Genomic DNA, 12,636 nt, shown 5'->3' with positions numbered 1-12,636 from the left:
TTCACTGACGGAAGAAACATAGATAAACTTATTTACACAAAATCCAAACTTAAACTGCCTGTTATCTCAACTCAATAATAACAAAAAAAACTATCAGCAACTACAAGTTAAACCTTATCAGCACAAGCGTTGCTTGCGGGTGTACCGACCACAGCTTCTGCCGTTTGTGCCGCCGGGTGTACCGAGAATTAGGTCAGTGAGAGAAAAATCAATAGGAAAGAGAAATTTTCTATAAGTAGGAAAATATCGGATAAGAGACGAAAAAAATATTGTTAAGTATTACTAAAATTCTTTTGGAAGGATATTGTTGGTTTTTTAATGAAAGTGATTAAGTTTGTTTGTAAGTTTCAGTAGATCAGTAAAAAGTCAAAATCAAGTATATTTTTTTCTTACAATGTCTACAAATATGAAAGAAAATCAATTGAGACACCTCTATAATTTATTCGTAATGCCTTTCTGATCTTACCAACGGTAATCAAACAAAATTACTTCTTCAACCTTTCGTTTACCCCTTCACAATGTATCAATACAACAAAATCAAACAATAATCAAATCGGAGCCGTTCGGGATTCGAACCGGCGACCACAACCGCAGCTACCGCGGCTAACTGCGACAATTAGCGGTTTGTTTACGACTCCCGGCCATTATTGCGAGTGACCGATTTGTACGGTTTAACCGTAACATGCTCGGATGTTGCCGAGAATACGTTGTGTGCCTTGTTTTTTGGGATTCGGCGTGCTTTTGTTAGAATACTATTATCGAATGGTAGCAATATAACATCATGTTTCAAATATAATTTGTAAAATGTAGGATTTATTACGTTTGATTAACAGATGCTTATCCTTTTTTCAACGCCCTACCAGCACCTAAATACCTTATCAATAGAATACAAAGCATCTCTTGGACTTATCGAATACTCTTATCGAATATTCTACCTAACCAGTGCCGTAAAGTTATCGCGTTTTCACATAGAGAATGAAAAACCTTTGCCATCTATTTCCTGAATAAAGAATCTGCTTATATACAGTTTACTGAAACATGTGAGTAGCCATTTATCATAACTATAACCAGGCTCATGCAATATTCAATCAACCTCGATCATGAAAACAATAATAATGAAACGAGAGCGATCTACATTTCGTCGCAAGCGCACTCATTGTAACGTCTTCCCGCACCGGATGTGCCGCCATTGCTCGCTCGACCGTTCCGAATTCAAAACGGAGTCGTTTCCGCCGTGACGTCAGCGCGGCGGCCATTTTGTAGTCTCTGGCGCGTCTGCCCGGGTTTTTGTCTGTTGTCCGATCCATGGGAAGTCGAAGCGAGAGAAATGGATTTATTTCCCGTAGGAAAGAAGTTTTTTTTTAATGCGGTCGGAAATATAGGCTTTATGGGTCTTTGAACTTGGTTCACGTTGGGAGGTTATGGGATAGAGTGGGTTGTGCTTGTGACTGTCAGAATAAATATAGTTGTTGTACTGACTCACGGAAATTAAGTAAATCATCACGACCCATTACGTCCCCACTGCTGGGGCACGGGTCTCCTTCCAATGAAGGAAGGGTTAATAAAGTAAATAAGTACATTAAATAAATCTAGTTATGTTTCGTCATAAAAATACTGAAATAAAAATCAAATATTATTATACATTGTCCACGCTATGTCGATACCTTTAAAAATACGAGTATAAATATCTACTCTACAAAAAAAATACGAACGGGAGCTGTCATGCAATTGGCACGTCTGATACAACATGATAGAGTCGTGCTTAGTGCTAACCACGACGGCAGTAGAGCTCCAAAACTTTATCCATAAAAGCCACAGTTGCAGAAGGTACACTCAATGCGGTACCAGACCAGATAAGAGATAAGAAACAAATCTAAACATGCACAAAAAAGCGTGAAATCGATCAACCTCCGTACCAGCCGCGGTCTTGGCCTAGCCTCGACTGAAATTGAACGAGTATTTAAAATATAACTCCAATTTGCTTAATCTTAAAACTAAATTATGTAAAGATTCGATAGACGCAGTGAGACGAATTTTCTGATTGATTCAGTAAGTTTATCCTTCAAAACGTCTGTGGTTATCGAAAATATGCTATTATAGATGGATTAAAATATCATACATAGGCAAACTCTAATCCCACTAATCACAACGCAAAAAGAACCGAATTTAATAAGCCATTTTAAAATAAATAAAACCATAGACTAGGAAACAGGATGCCGGTAGAGAAGTGTGATACATTCTTTTTAAAAAACAAAACTTTACCAAGCGTGAAGTGGCCAGCACGCAACGGAGTTGCCAGTGTAAAAATTATAATTTCTCATTATATCGACACCGAGTGTGACACTTGCCGCATACAAAGCTAGGAATATACGTCACATGTATGATATTGAGCTGAATAATTAGTTTTAATTATATTAATTTACTTATCAACACTTTAGCGACAATAAGCTGCTTAAAAACAGAATACGTAATTACTTGCCCATATATTCAACTTCATTATACGAAAACTTACCCAGTTAGTTTTAAAATAACTTGAGTAAACGCTACCTGAGTAATAAAATTGTATTCTCAGTAAAGTAAGTATAGGTATAGATAGGAAGGTACATAGAATGACCTCGAAGGCGCTAACAAAAAGTTTGCTAGTCGACGTCTAACCTCCGAAGGTTTTTTCTAACCTAAGGATGACCAACGATGGCCATTTTTTAACAAATGAATAATCGGGTCAGTTTTAATTTGGAGTAGGCCGATCAGGCCATGACTTCCAACTGAATTAGATAATGATTGTTATGAAGAAATACTTATTACAATAACAGTAAGTACCTAAATGATCGTTTAACCTTCGATTACTTATATTATTTTATGATTATTCTGTGGACTAGGGATAGAGACAATTAACTAAGACTTATAAGCATTTATTATATTATATAGCAAGAACCTCATCATAAACCTACATTCCTACACTCTAACACCTAACCATAACTCCTGCCCACTCATAGACAAGTCTTACAACCAAACGTTCAGAAACGAAAAGCAATAGTGTCTTTCGAACGCACTACTAGGCTCGTGACGTCAGTTTCTGAACCAGTGGTCAGGATCGAGGAGATGCACCCAGCCCTGGCACCAGCCGAGCATGATGCCACGTGGGTCTTGCTCTGTAGCACCGGCAATTGTTTTTGTTTTTTAACCCACTCACGGATATAGGCGAACATTGAGTGTGGAGAGTATTGGGTTGCCGATTTTTCTTCAAGTTGTGAAGTCACCATTATTTTACAGTGTGCCTGAGCCTATTACAAATGACTTTAGTAACATCTACTTACCAAAGTCCACGACACACGCTCAGCTGTGGGACTTCACTGAAATCTCATGCGCTCTAATATCATCAGTTACTATAGACAGACGACTTTTATAAATATTTCCCACTGTCTAATTGTCCATATTCTATGCTTACATGGTGTGTAAATAAACTATTTTTGATACTACCACCACCAGTTAAAGGCGCTTTGCTTTTGGAATAACTTTCTGAAAAATACTTTTAGCTTACAGTGATGGTACCATCCGCTATTCCCACTGGCCTTTCATGATTTTCCTAACCTAATGTAACTACTACTGATTAAAGTGGTTGCTATAAATTATATCTCTATACTTAAGTTTCTGTTTTTTATAAACTTATAGTTACTTGACTTTCCTGTCCAGACTACTGCCCTTAAATTGTGTATCCTTCTTCTTATTTAAATGTTTGCTTATTAAACACACATCCATAGCACCGTTTCTCAGTTCAGCACACTGTATCAAACTTGAGCATAACTACGTCACAACAGAAGTCTCAGTGGAGCATGGCCCCAGTTTCTGAGCCACTGGTCAGCATCGAGGTATGTTTGATTCGCCCAGTGACCACCCCCAGCTGCCTCCAGCCATGTGGGAAGCCAAGGTTGAGAACTAACGGGTTACGATGATGATAATCTAGTAGCTAGTAAATCTGTGGATCCTAGGTTCGATCCCCAACCGGGGAAGTTTTTTTTGGGGTTTTTTTTTTTGTTTATTAGCAAGTGAATAATATGTATAATACATTGATTTCTGTAATAAAGTTGTATTAAGTGCTGTTTTCAGTTAATAGAATACGTAATTAGAATCACGAAGGTTACGCTTTTAAGGTTATCATTGCTTTAAACGACACTGCGGTTACGGAAGTAAAATAAAAGAAGATAGATAAACAACTGGCTAGGTTTACAGGTAACATGGCGACAAAAATTAGACTTTTTTTATACCTAAGTAGAAATAATTAAAATACATACAAAGGTATTTGATATAACTGAGTAGGCATGATGAGTATTTAAACCCTACAAATAAAACGGTACCTGTGTATGTTCAAACGATAGAAATTATACCTACCTAGTATAAATAGCTCCCCCAAGAGGCTCTACATTAGTAGGACCAAAATCTTCCTCAGTCACCCACTTACAGCCTATTCAATACATCTATTAAGTGCCAATTTTAACTGGGAAAATCAGATTTCCAATCCTAAAAAGCTAAGCTGCAGTGTGCGCCTAAAACCTGTCCTTTAAACAAATGGCTATAATATCCATCAACATCAGGCCATCAACGTATAATTCGATACAATGGCTCGATGAGTGACTGTGAGCAGTAGCTATCGCTTGTCCGTCATTTTAGAAAGTGCCCGGTTCTGACAAGACGGCCTTTGTTGTTTTTTTTATGCAGTTTTTTTAATGGCCGCTAAAATGCAATGGAAAGCCTGATTGAAGAAATGTTTATGTTTTGTTGATGTAATTAGGTGTATTGCAAAGATTTTGAGGTTTTTAATTAGGCGAGTGGGTTTATTTGAGGCGAGTGTTTTGTGTTTGTTTTCGTAACATTTTGAGTATTTTTTTTAATTTAGATTAAGAAATGAGCTTACTAAGTTAACTTGGTTTAAATTTATTGTGTGCATAACTTTGTTCTTCTGACTATTAAAGTGTACCTATGGATTATATTGTATCGCTACTATAATTATAATTTAATCAAGAAGTACTATGTAACTAATAAAGGTACCTATCGCTACTATCTATGTGTGTACTTACTTAATTTTATTTTGTTTTTTATAATATTGTCTTGTGTGTTATAATTAATTATGGGTAGGTATAATAGACCGGAATTAAATGAAATGTAAATTTTTCTGTTAACAGATAACAGCATAAATGATTGCTAGTTTTTCCTAAGATTTAACATTTTTTAATAGAATAAATATCAAAATATAGTAGGTAACCAGTCGTCTTGTTTCTAAAACCGTCCATGTCCAATGGGTTAAATCTCTGTTGCAAAAACTATACACGTGGATTTTAAAGTTAACTTTTAAGTACCTATAAAGTTTTTGTCACAAAACATCACCCATTTCTAGTGACAAATGAAGAGAACAACAAAGTGCAGTTAGATTCTTAGAAGTTTTATCTAAACTGTTCTTATTGGAATCTGGAAGATGAAAAAGTTTAGCCAGAATAATATTACTACTTGAGTTTGAAGTGGCAGTGGGCTGGTCATGTCTGCCGAAGAACCGTTGGAGTGTACGAGTTCTCGAGTGGAGACCACGAACAGGCAAACACAGCGTAGGACTCTCCTGCCCGCTAGACTGACGACCTTAGGCGGGTAGCCGGTAGTGGTTGGATGAGGAAGGCCGAGGACCGAGTGTTGTGGCGCTCCTTGGGAGAGGCCTATGTCCAGCAATGGATTATTATTGGCTGATGATTATGATGATGAGTTAAATTCCAGAAATTGTAGTTAGGTACAGCGGGCAATAGAACAAGGCGGTCTCAAATACACTATTGGATTGGTCAACTACTCAGATATACATAGGTCTGTGGTCAATTATTTGTTTTCGTAGTACATATACATTCGCAAGTTTTCGCCCGTGCTAACATTTCACCCTGTATACACCTAGCTATTAGACAACAGAAGTTACACCCAAACTTCTTCAGTGCTGAATTAATTTCAATAAGTAATTTTAAATAAAGTTGTTCAGACCAGTTTTTGTGACTTCAAGTTGTCTGGAAATAACTGATTAGTGTACCTACAATTTATAGACATGTTAAGTTGGTGCTATTTCAGTTTTTGTTTCCTACTTAATTTGCTTGTATTTTTAATTGCATATAAATATATGGTTATAACTCTAAGCCACGAAGGTATGTAGGTAGTCAGGGGGTAACTGAAAAGCATGATATTAGCTAGTTTTTGGTGCACATTTTGAACCCGTAATATGAGGGCATAATGGAAAAATATGAGGTTTTCAGTTTTAGTGATCCACGATCTAGAACTGCTAATTTAGTGCCCGTCCATCATAAAACTTCAAGCCTCTTTCATTTTGATTGGTCTCATTTTGACATGTACCTACCTATCTAACACAGAAGGCCTCTAAGACAAAAATAACAAAATGATAAATCTTAATCAAACAGCGTCGGTGAGCGTCAAAACTAAATTCACCAACAAAACCTCAAGTTTAAAGTCTTTTCCGTCATTAAACATGATTATACAAGCATTATCTCATATATTCAATAAAGCTTTACCCACATAATAGTGAGACAAAGAACTCAGTAACCTAGACCTCTCTCTGTACAATAGCTTTTCCCACACTTGAGTTTCCTACTTCGTTGTTGAGAAAAAGTGATGATTTTCACTTGTTTGTGCTCAAAAAGGTTATGTCACTGTGGTGTATGGTTGTACGTACATTTTCGTGTAAACAGGTGTTTTATTATGTAAAAGGATGTTTGGGTTTGAATGTGAAGCGATAATTTTTCCGACGGAAAAAAATCTGTTGGAATTGCAACATGTTTATTTATTTCTTATCGAACATAATGTTAAGACACTATATATAAGTAGTATGGTGTGGGATAAAGAACATTTTCATGAAATTTACAGGGTCTTAAATTTATATTAAAATAAATAATGTAATGAACAATACACGATTACATTATGTTTTTGTTGTAAAATTCAAACGTTTAAACAAACATAAACTGTAGCCCATATCGAATAAAAAATTGAAAATGTTTGCCTAGCTTAGTCGTGAAAAACTGAACCACTGAACAACAAACCAGGAACAAAAGGCTACAAATTATTTAACCCATAAATATCGGAGCGGACAAGTGAAAATGCAACAAAAAACGCACATACCTCGACCGGAAAATTATGACTTGGCCAGCAGAATCACGTAACTGGCTTTTTTCGTTGCAAAAACTGCCGAAAAAAAGTCGCTGCAACTTTCTACGAAACAACACTTTGTCATTCACAGATTAAAAAGTTACAACACTGGCCACACAGAAGCACGTTTTGAAAAAAGTTTGTGTTCGATTTTTGAATGCGCGCGAGACGTTCGGCCGGCGCGCCGGGCGGGAGCCAAATGCGGTTGAGTGGAACACCGTGCGCGGGCGCAGGTACTAGGTACGCTTCGCGAGCTATGTGCTATACAGGTTTTCCACACACGCACACATACACGGATTTTACATAAGGATCTTTATGTAAAGTGTGCGTGGCTGTAATGTTAAGTTTGGGACGGAAAGGCGTGATTACTCTGTGATGATGCGACGGTATATTTTTTTTTTCACTAATTGGGCTGTTAAGAGGATGTTTTTAATGTCAATTAAAATAATTAATTTGGTGTCTATCCTAGTACTTAAATAGTAAACGACTAAAGTACTTAAAGACAGAAAAACCTTTTTGAAACGGAGATTCAGTACATACTTTGTATAAAAAAATACGTTCATTTGAAAATGTTGTATTTAGGTATACGATGAATAAAGGCCTTTGGCTTTAATTTTACTCATCAGTCAGTAAAAAATATACATAGTCTGCGGACTTTATAACTTCAATGAAGTTGTCGTCGGTAAAACGACGTACTACGTAGTACCATCAGCTTTTCATAGTTCCGGACACATAAATCATAGAGAATAATATTAAATTTAGTGGATGTGAGTTTCATTTTTTACTGGCTAAACAATATAAAAATAATCATACAAAAGCTTATTATATTTTGTTCAAAAATGTATTTTCGGAAAATACGAAGGCTCCACGTTACCTACCTACTGTGTATGTAATGTAAATAGGTAGGTAGGTTCCATGTTGTTCCATATGATTTTATTAGGAAGGGTCTAAACATAGAGCTACTACTTTTTCTCTATAAATATTTTTGTGACATAATTACAGTATTCAATCCTGTGTTACAAAAAAAACTATTTTTTTTCACATATGTTACTTACGATATAGGTACTTTTAATCCAGAAAACGTGAAAAAAGTATCATAGTCTACCACGTTAGCTATACCAATTTCCAATAATAAAAAAATAGTAAAATGAAAAAAATTATCAGATATTATAGTACCCCGCTTAGTCCAAGTGATATTTTTCTTAAGAAAGAGTTCAACGGGCGCGCGCGCTTTCTTTCCAGGCATTTTCTAGAGACTCCACTTTTGTAACTATTATTAATTTGTTTATAATTGAGTATACTTTAGAAATTTTTCATCCCTAATAGAAAATACAAAATTTTATTATAGTTTGTCTAGTTTTTGGTCTTTGTAATCAAATTGAACAGAATTTGAAAGTAAAAAATAAGTAATTCTCATTAAAATAAGAATATCTTAGGATGTATGGCTTATAAAATAAATGAGATTATAAAAAAAAAGAATATCTGATTTTGAAAGAAGAATAGTCTCGGTCGATAATAACTTATAAGTACAAAATCGTATACGTATTTTAAGTCAAATGCCTATACAGACACCTAGGGCTTTACCACAAAAACTTGGACAGTGTTTAACAGATGTTTACTGCTGTTAATCGCCTACAAAATCTGTCAAATTTTGCTTTGAGCCCTTGTTAAACAGTGTTTAAAGTTTTTTGTGGTAGCACAGTTACAGTTTAAATGTTGATACCCCTTTTTTCGGGACACATAAAATATGTATGTAAAAGTTCCATGAAAGAGTGAAATTCAGGATTTAATTTATTTGCCTTTGAGATATCTGCTTTTAATTATATTAATTAGCCAAACAGATGTATTCTTATTACTAAAAATAACTCTATTTTATTCCTAGGGATTCTACAAATTATTCTACAAAGCGTGATGCTACCGAGTAACAGGTGGAACTGTGTCTGTCTCGCTCGCACCCGCGGCAGGTGGCATATCGCCGTCCCCGTCTACCGGAAGACTGATCTAAATTGTAACGGCCACTTGTAACTGACTTTTGTACATCTGCAGTTCTCAAAGTTTACTTAGTTTCGAAGCGAGGTTGCTGCTGGAAGAAATATTATTACAGTAAAACTTATCTGTATCTATTAAATAATATGAGGTAGGTAATTTGTTACAAACTAATTAGTAAGTACTATGGTGTACAAATAAAGAGTAAGTACTCTATCTATCTATCTATCTATCTATTATGATGAGACTAATTGGACGAAATAACGACGTATGTAAGCACCCCAATTTTTTTAAAAGAACAGTTCTTAAATTTCAAAATTACGCTTAAATAGTATTGCGAATTCTGTTTCAATTAATAACATTTCCTTGGATACTACACATACAATAAGTCAACAAAATCTATAGCATTTAGTTATGGTTATCAGAAAAACCCCAAAACTCAAAACGTCTCCATAACATCACAGAAATCATCTTAGCTGAAACGAGGTATGGGAGCACTTATAAAAAAATACTTACTTATTCGCCTATAAAAGTATAATAATAATAAATAACGTTTATTTCGTTTAAAGCTTAACCTAGATTACATACAAGGTTTCAAGTATTACCGTGGATATTCCGCGATAAAAGTAGCCTATGTATTAATCCAGGGTGTCAGCTAACTCCACACAAGCACGCACTCACAAACTTTCGTCTCCATAATATTAGTAGGATTATCTTATTATAATCCCATACCACAGTTTGAGAATCCCGGGTCACTAGTAGTGAAGACTGCAGGCCGCACGCGCCGGCAGCGCCACTGTAAAGTGCAATCTTATTATCTGCTAGTAACTTACCCGACTGTGGAGAAAGAGAGTTATGATTTTGACCGTGTCTGTATGTTTTATTATGTTTTGTAAAGTACTGGTCATTTTTTAAGATTACAGAGTTGGTCACATATTTGTTTAGTTCTTCAAATTCCTAGCTACATTCACCTAGCTAAGTCAATATAAGCCACCCTGTAAAGGGATTACAGTAGGTCGAATTATTAGTATTGATATTTGAGAGTTAGACCAATCAGATTTTTAATACATAAACAATTAAACATGTTTTTCGTCCATTGGAGATGGAAGGGAGGGCGTCCCGTGCTACTCATTCTAAAGAAGATATCGGATAGTACAGTAGATGCAGAGTTATTATATCTAATGTTAAATATCCCCCTTGTTCTTCTTCTCTTTAGTACAGCGGGCTCACTCTATAATATATAACCAAAAACTAAGTTTTAGAACGCTGCTGAACGAACCAATACTATCTCGTTGTATTAAAAGTGCCGATTATAAGACAGCTCTCGTTTGTTCGTTTTATACTAGAGTATGTACCCATAAATTTTAGTACACTCACGGGCAATTAATGAGTTCCAGTGACATATGGAACGTCAATGGCAGGTGGAACTTTTCCATTGCTCGGGAGTGTACTTTTTTAAATCAAAAGAAAATACTCATAATAAATAACTCCTATCCACCCATGCAACAATTTCCAATACATTCCATCACAACTCAAATGCCAACCAATCATTTATTCATACACAATACGCACAAGAGTTCATCAATTCATAAGTAAGTAGTATTATTATGTACGAGAGCTCGTTCCGAAGCTAAAAAGCTCGTCAACATTATCTTGTATCCTGCGCAGGCGCAATGCGAGGGGAAGACGGGAACAATTATAGTACTTCCGCTGAAGGAGGGTAGGGATGGGACGGGAGTTACAATAAGTCGATGGAAGCAGTCGAAAGGTAGCAATAAGGTTGCTGTTGACTGTTATTGTGGTGGCGCACAAAGCAGGAGGCCTATGTCCACCAGTAAGTGGACACAGGCTGATGATGATGATGACTGTTGTTGGGCGTGTTTTGAAACTATACAAGGCCAGAACGCAGAGGTTGGGACTGCTCGCGTATATTTTCAAATTAAAATTGTGCCATGATTTACTTGAAAGTATACAAGGCCATTACGCACTAATCGCGTATATTTTCAAGTAAGTTGGACCAAAATTATGGCTTGAAAATATACTGCAGCAGTTACCACTGCGTACTAATCGTGTATATTTTCAAGTGCCAAGCGGCCATGTGAGCACTTGAAACTATACGTGATTAGTTACCAGGTAGCCCTTTTGAATTGTTGCTCTCTCTTTCTTTCATGCGAAATAGTAATAAGTCTATTGCTTTCTAAACATTGCATCATCATTCCGCACTTGGCATTGCTTTCGTAACGTGTTTTTTGTTTACATCGTACAGTTAAAAAGTAAATTGATTTAAATTAAACTGTACAACTGTTGTAAATAGTAAAAAATATCTCAGAAGAGGGTGTAGAACAATTCGTATAAAAGACAATTACGGTGAATTCAAAACTTGATGAAAAATATGTCAGTAATAGGTCTATAGGGTAATACCTACTCACTAGCAATGAATAAGTCCAAGTAGCAAAAAGTCAACACCAAATGACCTAAATTTTTTAAAACCTTAGTTTAGAATTTGATCAAAATTTACGTTTTTAGTTGGTTATAATAATATTTTGATGCGCTGTTAAATGCACTTTAATATTGCCGAAGGCGTCATTATGCTAGACTTTTCCGTTCAGTAGCTATCGTAACTGGAACTTTTTGATTGCTCGTGAGTGTAGTAGGTATTACTCCTAATTCATATAAATAATAAGATATTAGTATTCTTACTTGCAAGTATTATTGCTATAAATATCAATTTATCAATCAGACACACACTCACGCCTTGTACTAATGTACTCCCTTGCGGGGTAGGCAGAGGTGCATTGCTGCACCCACTTTTCGCCAGAGAGTTATGTTAATCCCAATGTAATAGGGGGCGGGCTTATTGCCATTTTACGGGCACATCCAAGACCCGAGAACAAAAAATATCTGTGTTTAAACAAATATCTGCCCCAGCCGGGAATCGAACCCGGGACCTTCGGCTCAGTAGTCAGGGTCACTAACCACTACGCCATTCGGTCGTCTAATTCGGTGTGTATGTTTATCAATCAAATTAGAGCTCGTTCACCATTATTTATAAAAATTATAAATAATGGTGAACGAGCATAAGTAAGTATAAGTAAATTGTAGTCATGTACATTTTCCCGAAATTGTTAAGTAAATCAGAATCAGCATGTAGGTATAGGCCTCTCCTAACGATCGCCAAACGCTATCTCTCCTAACGATCCTGGCGATCGTTAGGAGAGGCCTATGTCCAACAGTGGACTACAGAAGGCTGAGAGAGATGTAGGTATAAATTATATGCGACAAGTACGCCAATCAAGCAATGTGCGTAATAGCAATGTATATTTTCAAGAACGATTCGGTAAATCCCAACTTGAAAGTATACGCGATTAGTACGCACAAATCGTGTATATTTTCAAGTAAAATTTTTTTTTTTTTCACTTGAAACTATACAGTGCTAGTACACTATGGGTGCGTTCTGGCCTTGTATAG

The 12,636-nt window shown here is 36.0% G+C and overlaps 1 protein-coding gene across 2 annotated transcripts in view; it reads right to left on the bottom strand.

The window, feature by feature from the left end:
- LOC105387776 (paired box protein Pax-2-B) overlaps nt 1–7,394 on the bottom strand; it is a 64,936-nt gene extending 57,542 nt beyond the window's left edge. For both annotated transcript variants that reach the window (XM_048630894.1, XM_048630895.1), the window contains exon 1: nt 7,156–7,394. The gene's annotated coding sequence lies outside the window, so the exon portion shown is untranslated. The remainder of the gene's footprint in view (nt 1–7,155) is intronic.
- Between the last annotated feature and the right edge of the window lie 5,242 nt (nt 7,395–12,636).

Source organism: Plutella xylostella, chromosome 27 (genome assembly GCF_932276165.1).
Source record: "Plutella xylostella chromosome 27, ilPluXylo3.1, whole genome shotgun sequence".
Classification (NCBI taxonomy): domain Eukaryota; kingdom Metazoa; phylum Arthropoda; class Insecta; order Lepidoptera; family Plutellidae; genus Plutella; species Plutella xylostella.
This window is presented reverse-complemented; position numbering and strand designations above follow the sequence as displayed.